Genomic DNA, 18,258 nt, shown 5'->3' on the forward strand with positions numbered 1-18,258 from the left:
ACCGGGACCTTTTGTTGTGTGTTCCAGCAGGGTTGAAGCAAACACCTGTTCAGCCAGGAGCTCCCCTTGAAGAGGGTTGGCCATGTGTATGACATGTGCAGTAGACCTTTTCCTGCCTGGCCCTTTTCTTCTTTGTCTCTTCATTCTTTGTCCGCTCCCTTCTCCTCTGTGTCCTCCCGCTTTTGTTTCTTCTCCTTTATCCTCCTCCATTACCTCCACCTCGTCTCTCTCTTTTTCTCCCTCTTCATTACCTGCGATCTTCCTCTTTTTCGTCTGTCCAATCGTCTTCGTGGTCCTCCTCTCATGTCCTCTTTTTTTCTGTGTCACTTCCTCCTAACTGTGGCCCGTGCCTGTGTACTCACAGCAGTCCTTTGGCACTCCTCCATTCCCCTTCATCCTCTTCCTTTGCTTCTACATGAATGCATCCTTTCCCCCTCTCTCACCTCCCATCTGTTACACCTGTCCCTATCCATCCTTTTTACTCTAACTCCCCATTTTAAATTGTCCAGCTCATCTCTCTCTCTCTCTCTCGCTCTCTCTCTCGCTCTCTCGCTCTCTCGCTCTCTCACTCGCTCTCTCGCTCCACTTCCAGTCCTCCTCCTCCATTCTTCTATCCATGCTGATTGGGTGCTCCTTCCCCTCCCTCCCCGTCTCTCCCCTCATCCAGGGGGAGTGACCTGGGTCCCACCTTGGTCCTTTGGAAGTCCTGCTCCTTGGAAAGCCTCCAGTCGGCCATGTCGGAGGCCCGGCAGCTGAGCCAGGTACCCTACCACCATCCCAGGCCTCACATTGTGCGCCAGAGCTTCCGTGCCGCCATCGACAAGTACTACGACGGGCCCTCGGAGCCGGAGGACGGTAAGGGAAATCACCATAAACGTTAATGCAACACTGAACATGACTATGTTCCCTTGGACGTATGTACCCTGGGTCCTATGTTCCCTCAGTTCCCACAGCCCAGTGTTCCCACAGCCCAGTGTTCCCACAGCCCAGTGTTCCCACAGCCCAGTGTTCCCACAGCCCTATCTTCTAAACCAGGGGTCGAAGGGGCAGGGAGGACAAATACGTATTTTAATTTTGAGTATTTGGAGTGAATTTTGAAGCATTGGAGTGAACATGGGCCAGAAGAATGCTTCTGACACCTTGTAGAGTCCATGCCCTGACGAATTAAGGCTGTTCTGAGGACAGAAGGATTTGCATCTCACTATTAAGGTGTTCCTAATGTTTTGTGCACTCAGTGTATGATTGCCTTTGGACCGATTATTCAGAAATATCCACACATGAGCTGTATAAACTTTGATTTATCACGGATATTAATCATGAGTAATTTAGCCATTGCGTAACTCGCTGACGTTCAGCGAACGGGGGGTCGCAAAAGGACACACTGTTTAGCGGCTCAATGAATATGTAGTCAGCGTTTCTGGCCAGGGAACTTATTTAATCCCACAGCTGCACATTTTTGATGCAACATCTTTCATGTGAAGCCAAAGATCTGTCTGTGTGTGTGATGTGTGTGTGTGTGTGTGACCATCTGAGCATCCAAACTGAACTGTAAAGCACTAGAATTGCCTCTGACTTTCCCTCTGGCCTCAGGGAGTGGTTGCCTCAGGCTTAGAGGGGGGGAACCAGTGATTCTGAATACAAGATTGGAGTCAGCACCCCCCTCTCCCACTTTCCCAAAAAGAGATGTCGGTGAACCTGGCTGCAAAGTGTTGAGTCACTGCAGGAGGGATGGGGAAGGTATATGAGTTTGTTTGTCCGCCTACTTTATTGGGTGTACGGCATCTGTGTTGACCTTAAGGCTGTCCCTGGCAACAACAACAAAAAAATCTTGGTCGACTGTGAGTCGTCCTGTTCACATTGTTTGGTCGAAATGTTTAAACTTATTTTTCCACATATAGACACGCCCAATGTGTTTGAATAAAATCAACTACATGTGCACTGAGCTTGTCTGATGCTTTAAGCACACTGTTTGATGAAATAGTTAAGACACACAAATGACTCAAGAAAGAGCTCGATGGCCACACTGTTAAAACAATGGCATCGTGTGACTGGCGCACGTTGTCTCGCTCTCCTCCCTCCTGCAGCGTGAAGGCACCACAGCACTGCAAGTGTTTAACGCACGGTGTTAGCTGCAACGTCATGTTCAGCCATTTAGTTTAATACTTGTTTCTGACTGAAAAGTTCCGTTACGGAAATCCCTAATTTGTTCAGGGAAAATATTCCCTGAACCCTGAGCTCTCTTTACTTGAAACATGCAAGTGTCGCATGTACAGTATGTGGCCAAGGCCTGACTTGTAGCCTTTCATAATCACATCAATAAATTGGTTTGAACAATCTCGGAACACCGTAACACGTGACAGCGAGATGGATGTGGAGGACGTGACAAAGAAACTCGAAACGGGTGAACGTTTGCTCAGGAGGTAGAGGGGAAGTCGGATCTGTGGAAGACATTTAACTTAGTTGTGAATGCTACTGGCGATCAAGGTAAAGGAGGGCAGAGGAGCAAGCGTAGTGCGAGTATTATGTGTACCAAACGGTTGCTGTTAGATTACAATATTCAATTTTTTCCTGACCTTTTAGAACAGCGTATACAACACTAAATATGTAAGCGCACCAGAGAGCCAGTTCTAATTACAGCAAACTGAAAACAGTTGCACGCTTCCGTGAATTGCTCTTTTATTTATTGTTTAGGCTAATTATTCAAAGCTCCCTTTATTACATTTTGAACCAAAAATTCTTAATTCCATTTCAAAGCATGAACGCCTCGTATGCTGTGTGATGGCATGAACACCTCGTATGCTGTGTGATGGCATGAACGCCTCGTATGCTGTGTGATGGCATGAACGCCTCGTATGCTGTGTGATGGCATGAACGCCTCGTATGCTGTGTGATGGCATGAACAAATGAATGAATGATTGATTGATTGATAGATACTATATATTGAAATATAGGCCTGAATAAGTTATGGTATTAAGACGAAACATGATGTGCTCTTAAGCCTACATACAGCTCAATGGGGGTTACTATACAAAGCCTCCTAATGATAACGACATTGCTTATTATTATAATAATGATGATGATAATAATTGTAATGACTAAGTAGGAGATCAAGAAAACGAGGGTGTGGGAGCGAGAGCTGCTGGCATATTATGTGTGACAAACAGGTGCTGTTGGTTTACAACATTCTTTTTCTGCCTGTTTGGAACAGTGTAAACAACACTAAATAAATGATAAGTAATAGCAGTCTTTTGTAACGGGGGAAAAAAAGTGTAAAGCATTTATTAAAGCATAGCAAAGATTTAAAAACAGCCGAATCTGTGAAATTGCTTTAACAACATTTTGCCCGTCGCATGAGGCTTGGTGCTCACGGAATCAGTAGGCTATTAAACAAACACTCAGACAGGCAACAAAAGCAAGATCTGTCTTACTTCTGTAGATATATAGGGATGATTTATAAAGCCTGGCACATCTAAGTTAGACTATTGATTATAGACCTAATTAAGTTGGGTTTGCCACCCTCCTACATTTTCTGAGACAATTAGTCTAAGGCAAGGGCTGTTTCCCCATCTCTGCTGCTGTTGCCTCTGCTGCATTGTTCTACATCTCAATATGCTGGTTATCTTTGCTATTATGCACATAGCGACATAGGGAAAGGCACCAATTCTACGGCGAACTGAAGATCATGTTTCAGAACTGAAGACAGTGACCGTATCCAACGCAGGAGAAAACGCATTTGTTACAAAATAATATTAGTGTTGCGCCATTATTTTTGACATAATATAACCACATACAATTTCACTATCACGTGTCTTAGAGTGATGGACTGTCCCATCCCCGTGGCCTCAGCAATGGATTAGTCCACAGAGACGGGCGCGAAACTGACAGGTGGTGTCTTGTGCACCATGAAAGAAAGAATGACAGTGACTGCTCGACTAAAGAAATCTCGGGCGACCATCAGCCTATTGACAGAACAATCAACCAGACTAAATGGAGTCAGCACTCGTTGACATTTTGACCTTTTGATACCTCCCTCTCAGGTGACCTGTCAGAGCAGGGCTCCGGCTGAGACACGCCCGTCAGTGGCTCATCCCGCCAGGACCAGATCAAATCAGGGGCAGGGAAGAAGAAGACCAAAGGGAAGAAGAAGAAAGAGAAGAAAAACAAAGAAAAAGTGAAGAAAACTGCAAATTCTGAGGGCCAGGAGAAGGCCAAGAAGAAAGGATTCGGGCCTCTTAAGGTAGGGAACCATTCACAATTTTACAGATGCTCTTATCCAGAGCAACTTACAGTAGTGAGTGCATACATTACGTTTTTGTACTGGTCCCCTGTGGGAATCAGACCCACAACCCTAGCGTTGCAAGCTTCGTGATCTTCCAACTGAGCCACACGGGACCAATGTTTCCCCTCTTTATGTTTCATAATATGTATCTCTGAATTCTAGTTCCATTCTTGCCTCTTTTAGCACTCCCCTTTTCCAACTGTTCAGGTCATTCAGCCAAGGCTTATTACAGTATCACTCACCCAACGTTTTCTCGCCGTTTTCCCCATCCCAATAAGCACACAACACACCTCTCAATTTATTTCACTAGAACAGGGCATACCAACCCTGTTCCTGAATAGCTACCCTGTAGGTGTTCACTGTACATTCAGTTGTAACTAACCTAGTTCAGGTTATCAACTAGCTAATTATTAGAATCAGGTGTGCTAGATGAGGGTTGGAGAGAGAACCTACAGGAAGGTAGCTCTCCAGGAATAGGGTTGGAGAGAGAACCTACAGGAAGGTAGCTCTCCATGAATAGGGTTGGAGAGAGAACCTACAGGAAGGTAGCTCTCCAGGAATAGGGTTGGAGAGAGAACCTACAGGAAGGTAGCTCTCCAGGAATAGGGTTGGAGAGAGAACCTACAGGAAGGTAGCTCTCCAGGAATAGGGTTGGAGAGAGAACCTACAGGAAGGTAGCTCTCCGGGAATAGGGTTGGAGAGAGAACCTACAGGAAGGTAGCTCTCCAGGAATAGGGTTGGAGAGAGAACCTACAGGAAGGTAGCTCTCCAGGAATAGGGTTGGAGAGAGAACCTACAGGAAGGTAGCTCTCCGGAAATAGGGTTGGAGAGCCCTGCACTAGTTCTAAGCTAAGAATTGTCTTGCTGAGATTTTGGGTAATGTGATACTGTATAGCAAAAAGATGGTTATCAATCTGGTCTTGTTATTAAGTCATAGAAGTTCAAACATTTGTGATTCGATTGCGATCATAGATGGACTTATATAGAGCCTCAATGTCTATCGATTTTAGGCCCTCCGATGAGAATCCAATCTTCCAGCATGTCAGTGGTAATGGTGGGGAGATGTACGCTGTTAACATCTGACTTGGTACCAGGATGGACGCACACACACACACACACACACACACACACACACACACACACACACACACACACACACACACACACACACACACACAACCTTTTACTTGGTTGGTTTATGGGAGGGTTGCAGGTGGGAGATGGAGAGGTCACAGGACAGGGCTGTTGGTATTGGACCTCTTATCACACACGTACACAGATATGCATGCACACAGATGCTCACAGTGCACACACAACAAATGACAGGAAAGGGCCGTTGACATCAAATTGGTAGTTACAATCTTGCCTCATTGCTAGAGCTCCCCAACGGACTTGAGAGAGGCGAAGGTCGAGAGTCATGCATCTTTAACGGCTTCTTAACACACTGCTCGCTTCACCCGGAAGCCAGCCACACCAATGTGTCACCGCCCAACTGAAAACCGAAGTCAACTTGCAGGCGACGGCCCGCCATAAGGAGATGCTAGAGCACGATGAGACAAGGGAATCCCACCCTGCCAAACCTCCACTAATCCGGACGACGCTGGGCCAATTGTGCGTCATCCCATGGGGCTCCCGGTCTGTAGTGGCGCCTCAGCACTGCGATGCGGCGCTTTAGTCCGCTGCACCACTCGGGAGGCCCTACACACACACAGACTTGCAAGTATACACCCACACACACCCATGCTCGCACACTTACACGCTAACCACACTCACACGTACTCTCACTTACACCACACACACACACACTCCATCACAAACTCTCTTGCTCCCCAGCTTGTTCTGATACAGTGAGGGGGAACCTCAATGGAGAAGGTTAGAGACATAGCCTTGTGCTCTCTCTGACTACTCAATGGGTTGAAGGCTTTAGCCAGGACATTCTTGAACCATTTGACTGAATCAAAATTCCAAGACACATTTACATCGGAATTCAACTTCCAGCCAAGTGCAGTCTTAAACGCGGAGTGCAGTTGGAGCAGAAGTGGAGGGCAAGACACTTAAACGCTCCCAGAGTTTCCACCAAAGACCGGCTCGGTTCACTCTGGCCTGATGATTGAATGTGAACTATGACTTAATTAGCTGGAATACGGTGTAGCTCCATCTGCATCCCAAATGGCACCCTATTCTCTAAAAAGGGCACTACTTTTGACCAGGACCCATAGGGCTATGGTCAAAAGGAGTGCACTATATAGGGAACCAGGTGCCATTTGGGAAATATCCAATCTAATTGTAGATCACAAATGTTTTACTCTGATGTCTGTATTTCAAACTGGAAAATGAAAAACATATGATTCCCCTCTGATCGAAAGTGTGCGCAACACTGTAGCGGGACAAATGTATTTTGAGAAGCAGAGTTATTTTCACGGCCGTTATGGTTTTTATGCATGTGTACCGTATTATTTTTGGACGGCCAGATCCTTTGTTTGCGTCGGCAGGACTTCCACAATCCGTTTGGTTAGTTGGGACTCACCGCTCAACAAGGCTATTCTGAAATCAAAACACTGACCGTGCCAATATTAACTGGATTATGGTCTTTGTTGCCCTCTGTCTTTTTCTCGTTATTTTGCTCTTTCTATCTTATCGTACTTAGTTTCTTTATTTCTCTCTTTCCCTCTTTTTTTTGTCCCCTTCTCCTTTATTTTATTATTTCTCCAACTCTTGAGAGGACAACAGTATGGTCTCTATTGCATTCATAAAATCTAGTAGATACTTCCATCTCAGATTCTTCTTCCAAACAGCTTCTACCCCCAAGCCATAAGACTCCTGAACAGCTAATCAAATGGCTACCCAGACTATTTGCATTGCCCCCCCCCCCCCCCGTTCTACGCTGCTGCCACTCTCTGTTATCTTTGCATAGTCACTTTAATAACTCTACCTACATGTACATATTACCTCGACTAACCGGTGCCCCCTGTATATAGGCCCGCTATTGTTATTGACTTCTGCTCTTTCATTATTTGTTGTTGTCATAGGCGTGTGTATAGGTGGCAAGGAGGTCAGGCGCAGGATCATTTATCTTGGTAAAATGGAGTAGTTTAATGATGTAAAAAAACAACTCCAAAACCATGAAAAAAAATACACAAAACAAAGTGGGTACGAGGACCCGACGCGCACCAATACACACAACACGGAAATAATAACAAACCATCTCTGACAAAGACATGAGGGGAAACAGAGGGTTAAATACACAACAGGTAAAGAATGGGATTGGAACCAGGTGTGTAGGAAGACAAGACAAAACCAATGGAAAATGAAAAATGGATCAATGATGGCTAGAAGACCGGCGCCGCCCGAACAAGGAGAGGCATCAACTTCGGTAGAAGTCGTGACCGTGTATTTTCTTAAAACTGCATTGTTGGTTAAGGGCTTGTAAGTAAACATTTCACTGTTACACCTGTAGTAAAATTAGATTTTTATCTCAACTGCACTCCCCTCGCCATCCACACACTCCTACCACACTTCATATTCCTATCCCCCCAACCATAAAGACGGTCTTTGATGCGAGATGACTGGTTGTCCCTTCAGTACCTACAACAGTAGAGATTGAAGTGTCCTTGCCGAGTAAACCGCCTGAGGGAGTTTCGGCATTGACAGGCCTTTTGAAGATCAGCCACGTTACTCGTCCGCCACGTGAGACTCCCCATCGTGTGCACACATATACAGTACACTCTCTCATAGGCTCTTATGAAAGATGTGTACAGTATGTTCATTACAGAGGCTGGTGTGGCAGCTTTTTCAAAGTGCTGGCGAAGCCTAAAATTTACTATATATCCTCATGGGTATGTGTGCAAGATGTCTACATTTACTGCACGATGAGGTGTCTCAATGGTCCTGTCAACACGAGCCTGCCTGTTTTGAGGTCCTCTTCCTGACCGTGTCGAATACCCAACCCATAATTGTATTCTTAATAGTAGGCTGATTGGGTATGCGAAAATAGGTAGTTTTATAGTATGAGACATTTAGAACATTTTGTGCGCTTTAAATGCCAAGATGTCATACTCATTTCAGCTTTTCATCTTGTACATATTCGCTGCATGCTATTAAGGAAAGATATTGGCTTTTCAGACCCACGTCTGTTTGACAGCAGCTGATAATGAGCTGATAATCAGATAAGGGCAATTTCACAGTAACAAAGATTTTTCACTTTAAAATGTATGTCGAACAAAAACCGATCATTGCAAAGTTAAACAAACCTTTCCAACTCTACTTATAATAATTTCTCCCCCATAAAAGAAAAATGACCTGAAGAACAGTGCAGATGCAAAGTTTGGTAACAGAAGGACAGTTTGTGCGGTTTGTGCCGTCATTCTGTTACCAAACTTTGCACTGATCTTCAAGTATATGTGTTTTTGTAATACTTCCAGTGAAAATTGATAAAAGTCGTTCTCGTGCATAGAGTTGTATGGTTAAACTTTGCAATCATCGGTTTTAGTTTGGCTTACATTTTACCATGTTATACCAAGGAATTGCCCATAAGAAGACTCATTGTGCCAAAAGGAATGAATGGCGCCAACCTTACAATTGCGCATCAGTGAATGCATTCTCAGTATGGGTGAGCCAAGTATGTTATTTGCTGCTTACTGCATTTTAATTTTTTTACTAAACCGTATGTTCTAAATAGTATGTAGTATAATAAGTACACAATATTTTGTTTTAGTAAGTAGTAGTAAAGACAAATTCCGGACACGGCCTGTGTGTCTGTATGCATTCGTCTGTGTGGCTGTTTGTAGGTTGTATTTACTCTTCTGCATGATCACAGCTCCAATAACAGGCACTTTCCTGTTACCTGTATGTGTGCGTATCCTTGTACATTTGTGCGCCCGGTCTTTCTATCCCACACTGCTTCCTCTCTCTCCGTCACCCTCCCCACCATCACCCTCCCCACCTCTCTCTCCGTCACCCTCCCCACCTCTCTCTCCATCACCCTCCCCACCATCACCCTCCCCACCTCTCTCTCCGTCACCCTCCCCACCTCTCTCTCCGTCACCCTCCCCACCTCTCTCTCCGTCACCCTCCCCACCTCTCTCTCCGTCACCCTCCCCACCTCTCTCTCCGTCACCCTCCCCACCTCTCTCTCCGTCACCCTCCCCACCTCTCTCTCCGTCACCCTCCCCACCTCTCCCTCCGTCACCCTCCCCACCTCTCTCTCCGTCACCCTCCCCACCTCTCTCTCCGTCACCCTCCCCACCTCTCTCTCCGTCACCCTCCCCACCTCTCTCTCTCCGTCACCCTCCCCACCTCTCTCTCCGTCACCCTCCCCACCTCTCTCTCCGTCACCCTCCCCACCTCTCTCTCCGTCACCCTCCCCACCTCTCTCTCTGTCACCCTCCCCACCTCTCTCTCCGTCAACCTCCCCACCTCTCTCTCCGTCACCCTCCCCACACTCTCTCCGTCACTCCGGCTCAGAATGGCTGTCACTGAGGCCCTCAGTGTGACAGACAGAGAGGACACGGCCGTCCCCGCTACTACTGCCAAATTGGGGACATGAAAGCCAGCATGCTGATCCGCTGTTTACAAATCCCCTTCCGCTTGCTTCGATCCTCTTCCCTCTCTTTCTCTCTTCCCGGGGACGGATGAAATCCGACAGGGAACCAAGCCAATTAGCAGGGCCAGTTCCGGACCTACATTCTCTCATTTCCATCAGAAAGCCCAGTATGTGGTTATGTTATCCTAAAGGATGGGCGCCATAGACGGACCACACCCTCCTCAGACCTACTGTAAATCCCCCATAGATGGCCTGCATCCCGATTTGCCACCCTTCTCCCGAAGTGTACACTTGCACTTTTTCCATCATGGATTTAGCCAATGCTTACACCAATCCAATACTTTTAAATCCATGACGGGGAGTGTGCAAGTGCACACTTTTGGATGAATTGAGACTTAGGCGTAGTTCTTGTAAGTGGACTAGAGTAACGCTGGAGCTGTAAGACGTGTTTAGATGTGTTTACGTGTCGGTGACATTAAGCTGTGACGAGCTGAAGCTGGGATGTTTTTCTTAACCGTAATGTTGTTAGCTAAGTTTGTCATGGTTTGTCACGTCATGGTTTACCGTTTTGACGCTTTGAAGGCTGGTGGCTCTTTGTCCTCACAGGAGGGGATTTGTTGACCTTAGGTTTTCACCTTGAAAACATGTCAGAGTGTCTTGGAGAATATTTGTCTTGTGTTTTTTGTGTCTGTTTGCAGGTTGCGTTCACTCCCAAGTTTGTCTCACCACTCATCCTGTGGGTAAATGACTTACTTAACAACTAGAATATTTGAGTAGTCAGGGCAATAGTTTTCATTTTGTCATTTTTTTTCTTCCAGTTTTCTGCAATGTTGATTTAAAAACCTGTCCAATGTCCATCAGCAACCACCACCAAATTGCCTCCTCCCTGAAAATGTTTGGCGTTCTGAGGCACGGTGCATCCTATATCCTATATTTCTGGCATGGCGCAATTCTAATTTGTATCTTTCCTATGGACGTCAACAGCGGGTCACGCTATCGAGGTACGCAGCCCGTGAAAAACAAATTATATATATTTTTTTGCTCCATGTTGGACTGCTTCCTGAAATGATTTGGTAATTTACTTGTTGCTGCGGTGACCTGTCAATCAAGCATTAGAGGGATTTTGGAAGAAGAAGAAACGTCCAAAGAAAGGGAAAATCCCCATGCATATATATCGGCTACTAAACCGTCAACATGACGGGCAGGCTTCTTCTTTCCTGTATAGCATAGCTCCCTTAGTACAACACCATTGATCTATGTCAAGAGGTTTGGACCTCTTGGTGTAATGGCTTGGGCTTTGGCCTGACAAAAAAGGGCAGGCGGGTTCAAGTCCTTGTATTGCTAATCCCGCATTCAGTGCAATATATTGGCATGTACGATGATGGATAACAAGACAACCTCTAAGGTAAATTGCTTCAGGATACGTATATCAAATCAAATGTATTCATGTAGCCCTTCTTACATCAGCTGATATCTCAAAAGTGCTGTACAGAAACCCAGCCTAAAACCCCAAACAGCAAGCAATGCAGGTGTAGAAGCACGGTGGCTAGGATTAAACTCCCTAGAAAGGCCTAAACCTCGGAAGAAACCTAGAGAGGAACCAGGCTATGAGGGGTGGCCAGTCCTCTTCTGGCTGTGCCGGGTGGTGATTATAACAGAACATGGCCAAGATGTTCAAATGTTCATAAATGACCAGCATGGTCAAATAATAATAATCACAGTAGTTGTCGAGGGTGCAGCAAGTCAGCACCTCAGGAGTTAATGTCAGTTGGCTTTTCATAGCCGATCAGTAAGAGTATCTCTACCACACCTGCTGTCTCTAGAGAGTTGAAAACAGCATGTCTGGGACAGGTAGCACGTCCGATGAACAGGTCAGGATTCCATAGCCGCAGGCAGAACAGTTGAAACTGGAGCAGCAGCACGGCCAGGAGGACTGGGGACAGCAAGGAGTCCTCATGCCAGGTAGTCCTAAGGCATGGTCCTAGGGCCCAGGTCCTCCGAGAGAGAGAAAGAAAGAGAGCATTAGAGAGAGCATACTTAAATTCACACAGGACACCAGATAAGACAGGAGAAGTACTCCAGATATAACAAACTGACCCTTACCATCCTGAGACAAGGCCGAGTATAGCCCACAAAGATCTCAGCCACGGCACAACCCAAGGGGGGTGGGGCGACCAACCCAGACAGGAATATCACATCAGTGACTCAACCCACTCAAGTGACGTACCCCTCCTAGGGACGGCATGAAAGAGCCCCAGTAAGCCAGTGACTCAGCCCCTGTAATAGGGTTAGAGGCAGAGAATCCCAGTGGAAAGAGGGGAACCGGCCAGGCAGAGACGGCAAGGGCGGTTCGTTGAGCCTTTCCGTTCACCTTCACACTCCTGGGCCAGACTACACTCAATCATATGACACGCTGATCCACCAATGAAAGAAGCTCATTAAGACCTCTTCAACCAATGTAAGAAGCCCATTGAGCTATCAGGACGTTGTCTCCTGGTCATCTGATCCACAGCACTTCAGGTCCTTCACTCTATCTTCATCCAGAAACATGGAGGCTCATCGACCAATGAAAAAGCCCATTGAGCCATCAGGAAGTTGTCTCCTTCTACTGGTCATCTGATCGCATTGCTTTGTGTCATTCACTCTGTCTTTATCCAGAAACCAAATACGCCGGGAAGCGATTACACCTCTTCCCATTGCCGCCGTCCCGTCGTCAAGCTCAATGTGATCGATAGGTATCTGCCGGCTGCCTGTGTGTGTGTGTGTGACGTACCCTCCCTCACAGGAAAAGATTAAGTGGCTCTTGTGAGGTCTAAGGAGAAGGGCAGGAGTGGTCACAGCACGTTAACCTCTAACCGTGCCCTTTTCATGGGGTAGGAATGCAGTCTGTAGGGGGGAGTTGGAGATATGGAGGGTCAAACTTCTTTCTTATTCTCTCGTTTTCTTCCTTGGACTGTTTTGAAATCAAAGTGCAGTGCAATTATTGGCTGGCCAATGGTGCGGCTGCCTTTTTCCTCTCTCTCTCTCTTCCTTTTCTCTGTCACGTACATTCTCTCTTTCCCCCCCTCTGTCTTTCATTACAACTGCTCACTACTTGTTAGGGTCTTTGTCATTGTTCTGTTGTGTCTGAATCCTCGACACCTTTAGTAACCTGGATGGAGTAGTTCTACTGGGACCTTTGATCAGTCCCTCTCTCACCCTATGGTATCTGGACACGCGGCTGAAATAGTGACTGGCTCAAACAGTGCTTGGAGAAAGACACACACACACACACAGATGAGCACATACATACATACACAGATGAGCACATACACACACACACACACACACACACACACACACACACAGATGAGTACGTACATACACACACACACACACACACACACACACACAGATGAGTACATACACACACACACACAGATGAGCACATACACACACATAAACGCATGCGCACACACATGCTCACTCACTCGCACACACAAACACAAATAATCACTCACTTGCGCGCACACACACACACGCCAAAGATCACTCTCTCCCTCCCAAATGAGTGTGAAAATAAGACGTGTAACTGACTTGTTAAATATTCATTTGTTTTTGACAGAAATGGGGGGGAAATGGAGACAAGACAAATTGCCTGGAGCTAGCGCTTTGTGCCTGAATCGTTAAAATATGCCAGAAGTCAGAAACGCAAACAATTAAAATAAAGCCCATATTTCACGTGCCCCCCTTGGGTGACAGATGCATCTCTCACTCACTGTGGCTGTCAGAGAGGGAGTGCCCCCCTCCCTCTCTCCTCTCATTCCTCTCTCGGCTAAGCAGTCTGATTGACGCAGCGTTACACCCGGGACTGGCCAGACACTGTTTAAAGATGCACACTCACACGCACCTTTCACTTTTCTCACACAGACACGCCATGCACCTTTCACTTTTCTCACACAGACACGCCATACACCTTTCACTTCACACATACACACTCGTCCCTCGTTAATGAAGACACTCCTGATAACATTATATCTATCACACCAGTCCGACCTCACACCCTGAAAACATATTTTTCTCTCCGTCTTGTCGCTTACCCACCTTTACTCTCTTGGTCTCTCTCTCTCTCTCAACTCTCTCTGCTTAGAACCCTACTTTCTCCTCGGTTCTTCTTCCATTCCCCATTCTGCCACTCGATATCGGTAATCATATTTTGTGTTGCGTTCATTTCTTAGACTGTATATCTTGATTTGGTCTGTGCGTGCTGCTGGATTTCCAGGCAACTGGGACGTCAATGCAACTGGATGTGTGCGGGTGCACGCATATTGTATCCATCGAGGAACCGTTAAATCAATAACACCATACATTTTGGGCCTACAGCTGAACTAAACGGTATTTCACTCAAAGCTTGCTTCAACACCTTCTTTATTGCGATGATCCGAGTTGGCTCGACGGCAGTGGCGGTTCTAACGGCAATAGATTCATCTGGGAGGGTGGTTTTGATCCATTTGGTCGTATAACTCTTAATACGAAGCGTTAATGGGAGGTGATTTAGCCCAAATTGCCGTCGCCTGCTGCAGTATGCATATGGAGAGAAATAAGATAAATAGATTTAATTATGCCCCGTGGGAATAACGAGAGACTCTGTTTTAATTATTGAAGAGGGGCGTAGCTTTCTGCTGCCAGGAAGGAACTGGGATTAGCTTATCATGCTGTCAATCAAGGGAAGAGGAAGGTAGAGGGGGATATAGTGGGGAAGAGTGTGGAGGGTGGCAGAGTTCTGTGTGCGTGTCTGTGTTTATGAATGAAAGGACACAAATGAGTCATGACCCCCTGATTTTTTTTAGATGGACCGTTTCATTCTTTCTCAACATACTTGTAAACTTCTAGCTTCTTAACTGTCCTCTGCGTGATGTACACTACTGCAGCATTCCAGTGTTCTGTACCAGAAGACACCAAAGAGCCCTTGTAACATCACACCTCTTTATCTACAGTTGAAGTTGGAGGTTTACATACACTTAGGTCGGAGTCATTAAAACCCGTTTTTTTCAACCACTCCACAAATTTCTTGTTAACAAACTATAGTTTTGGCAAGTCAGTTAGGACATCTACTTTATGCATGACACAATGGGTTGACATCATGGGAAAATCAAAAGGAATCAGCCAAGACCTCCGCAAGTCTGGTTCATCCTTGGGAGCAATTTCCAAACGCCTGAAGGTACCACGTTCATCTGTACAAACAATAGTCCGCAAGTATAAACCCCATTGGACCACGCAGCCGTCATACCGCTCAGGAAGGAGACCCGTTCTGTCTCCTAAAGATGAACGTACTTTGGTGCGAAAAGTGCAAATCAATCCCAGAACAACAGCAAAGGACCTTGTGAAGATGCTGGAGGAAACGTGTACAAAAGTATCTATATCCACAGTAAAACGAGTCCTATATTGACATGACCTGAAAGCCCTCTCAGCAAGGAAGAAGCCACTGCTCCAAACCGCCATAAATAAGCCAGACTATGGTTTGCAACTGCACATGGGGACAAAGATCGTACTTTTTGGAGAAATGTCCTCTGGTCTGATGAAACAAAAATGGAACTGTTTGGCCATAATGACCATTGTTATGTTTGGAGGTAAAAGGGGGAGGCTTGCAAGCCGAAGAACAACATCCCAACCGTGAAGCACGAGGGTGGCAGCATCATGTTGTGGGGGTGCTTTGATTCAGGAGGGACTGGTGCACTTCACAAAATAGATGGTTCTTCCAAATGGACAATGACCCCAAGCATACTTCCAAAGTTGTGGCAAAATGGCTTAAGGACAACAAAGTCAAGGTATTGGAGTGGCCATCACAAAGCCCTGACCTCAATCCTATAGAAAATTAGTGGGCAGAACTGAAAAGCGTGTGCAAGCAAGGACTCCTACCAACCTGACTCGGTTACACCAGCTCTGTCAGGAGGAATGGGCCAAAATTCACCCTACTTATTGTGGGAAGCTTGTGGAAGGCTACCCAAAACATTTGACCCAAGTTAAACAATTTAAAGGCAATGCTACCAAATACTAATTGAGTGTATGTAAACTTCTGACCCACTGGGAATGCGATGAAAGAAATAAAAGCTGAAATAAATCATTCTCTCTACTATTATTCTGACATTTCACATTCTTGAAATAAAGTGGTGATCCTAACTGACCTAAGACATGGAATTTTTACTAGGATTAAATGTCAGGAATTGTGTAAAACTGAGTTTAAATGTATTTGGCTAAGGTGTATGTAAACTTCCGACTTCAACTGTAGTTGTTAATTGAACTTATCCCTACTTGTCTCTCTGGCTTCCAAAACTTCCAACTCCACCGAGGTACCGGTAGAAAATACACACAGCAATCTAATTACCGTGATAACATTTATAGGCTGTGAGATTAAGTGTTCTCTCTCTATCTCTCTCGCCGCCTCTGGAAGCCTCACTGTTCTCTCTATATATTCCTAAGCTCCAACCGTACCCTACTTTCATGGGAGCTTTAGCTTATCCCTCCCTCTCTCATTCTCATTTTTTCTCTCGTTCATTCTCCATGTGCGCTTTCTCGTTATCGTTCTCGCTCTTTCTCTCCCAGCTTGTTATTTTGGTACTCAAAGGCAGATGCATATTTAGCTGGCATTATGGGCAATCAACTCCTCGTGTGTGTGTGTGTGTGTGTGTGTGTGTGTGTGTGTGTGTGTGTGGTGCTTCAGCTGGCCTAAGAGGTCAGTCCTTCCCATCTGGAAAAATGTCAGAGGTTTTGTGTGCGTGGAACTGGAAGTGTGCGGGTGCCCGCAGTGTGCGCGTATATGTAACACCAGACGCACCATCTCAGCTATTAGCCTCATTCATTTCCATCATAAAAGACAGACGCCATCAATGAACTCCCCTGACAGAACGACAGACAGACTGTAAACTGTCTCCTGACACATCACTCTTGCCCACTGAATGCCTGTTTAGCTACTCGATAGAGCTCACCGGTAACCAGTGTCCCACTGGCTCCGTCCACCAGCTCTGAAGGAAGCCTGTTTATTCACTGCTCTCTGCTTGTTGTCACACTGTAAAAAAGAAAAGCAGCTTCATTTCCTGAGCTGCCAACCACAGAGATGATAATGGAGGAAATGAGTCTAGCACACATAGGTAAAAGCTGTTATATCGTGTAGCTAGCACACATAGGTAAAAGCTGTTATATCGTGTAGCTAGCACACATAGGTAAAAGCTGTTATATCGTGTAGCTAGCACACATAGGTAAAAGCTGTTATATCGTGTAGCTAGCACACATAGGTAAAAGCTGTTATATCGTGTAGCTAGCACACATAGGTAAAAGCTGTTATATCGTGTAGCTAGCACACATAGGTAAAAGCTGTTATATCGTGTAGCTAGCACACATAGGTAAAAGCTGTTATATCGTGTAGCTAGCACACATAGGTAAAAGCTGTTATATCGTGTAGCTAGCACACATAGGTAAAAGCTGTTATATCGTGTAGCTAGCACACATAGGTAAAAGCTGTTATATCGTGTAGCTAGCACACATAGGTAAAAGCTGTTATATCGTGTAGCTAGCACACATAGGTAAAAGCTGTTATATCGTGTAGCTAGCACACATAGGTAAAAGCTGTTATATCGTGTAGCTAGCACACATAGGTAAAAGCTGTTATATCGTGTAGCTAGCACACATAGGTAAAAGCTGTTATATCGTGTAGCTAGCACACATAGGTAAAAGCTGTTATATCGTGTAGCTAGCACACATAGGTAAAAGCTGTTATATCGTGTAGCTAGCACACATAGGTAAAAGCTGTTATATCGTGTAGCTAGCACACATAGGTAAAAGCTGTTATATCGTGTAGCTAGCACACATAGGTAAAAGCTGTTATATCGTGTAGCTAGCACACATAGGTAAAAGCTGTTATATCGTGTAGCTAGCACACATAGGTAAAAGCTGTTATATCGTGTAGCTAGCACACATAGGTAAAAGCTGTTATATCGTGTAGCTAGCACACATAGGTAAAAGCTGTTATATCGTGTAGCTAGCACACATAGGTAAAAGCTGTTATATCGTGTAGCTAGCACACATACTGGTTAATAGGCCACAGTATGTTTCTTCTCTTACTCTCTCTATTTCCCTCCCTCACTCTCTCTGCCTCGTCTCCTGTTTCTCCCTCTTTTTACCCTTCTTCCTTCCCTTCCCTACCCTCCCTCCCTCCCTCCCTCCCTCCCTCCCTCCCTCCCTCCCTCCCTCCCTCCCTAGGGAGCCAATTCCACAGGTCGCAGGGCAGTTACATCACCCAGGCTGTCTGTGATCTCACTGTGTTTTGAACCTCATTAGAAAGAAGACACAATCCTTTTCTTTTACTCCCCCCCCCCCCCCCCCCCCTTCTCTCACCCACTTCCTCAGAATGTCATGTAATGAGCATGGGGAAGCTTCTGGAAGAGGTGATTAAAGATGATGA

General features: G+C 45.8%; 1 pseudogene; it reads left to right on the forward strand.

The window, feature by feature from the left end:
• LOC116353981 (partitioning defective 3 homolog B-like) overlaps window positions 1-18,258 on the forward strand; it is a 133,622-nt pseudogene that overhangs the window by 58,927 nt on the left and 56,437 nt on the right.

The sequence above is a fragment of the Oncorhynchus kisutch genome, linkage group LG16 (genome assembly GCF_002021735.2).
Source record: "Oncorhynchus kisutch isolate 150728-3 linkage group LG16, Okis_V2, whole genome shotgun sequence".
Classification (NCBI taxonomy): Eukaryota; Metazoa; Chordata; class Actinopteri; order Salmoniformes; family Salmonidae; genus Oncorhynchus; species Oncorhynchus kisutch.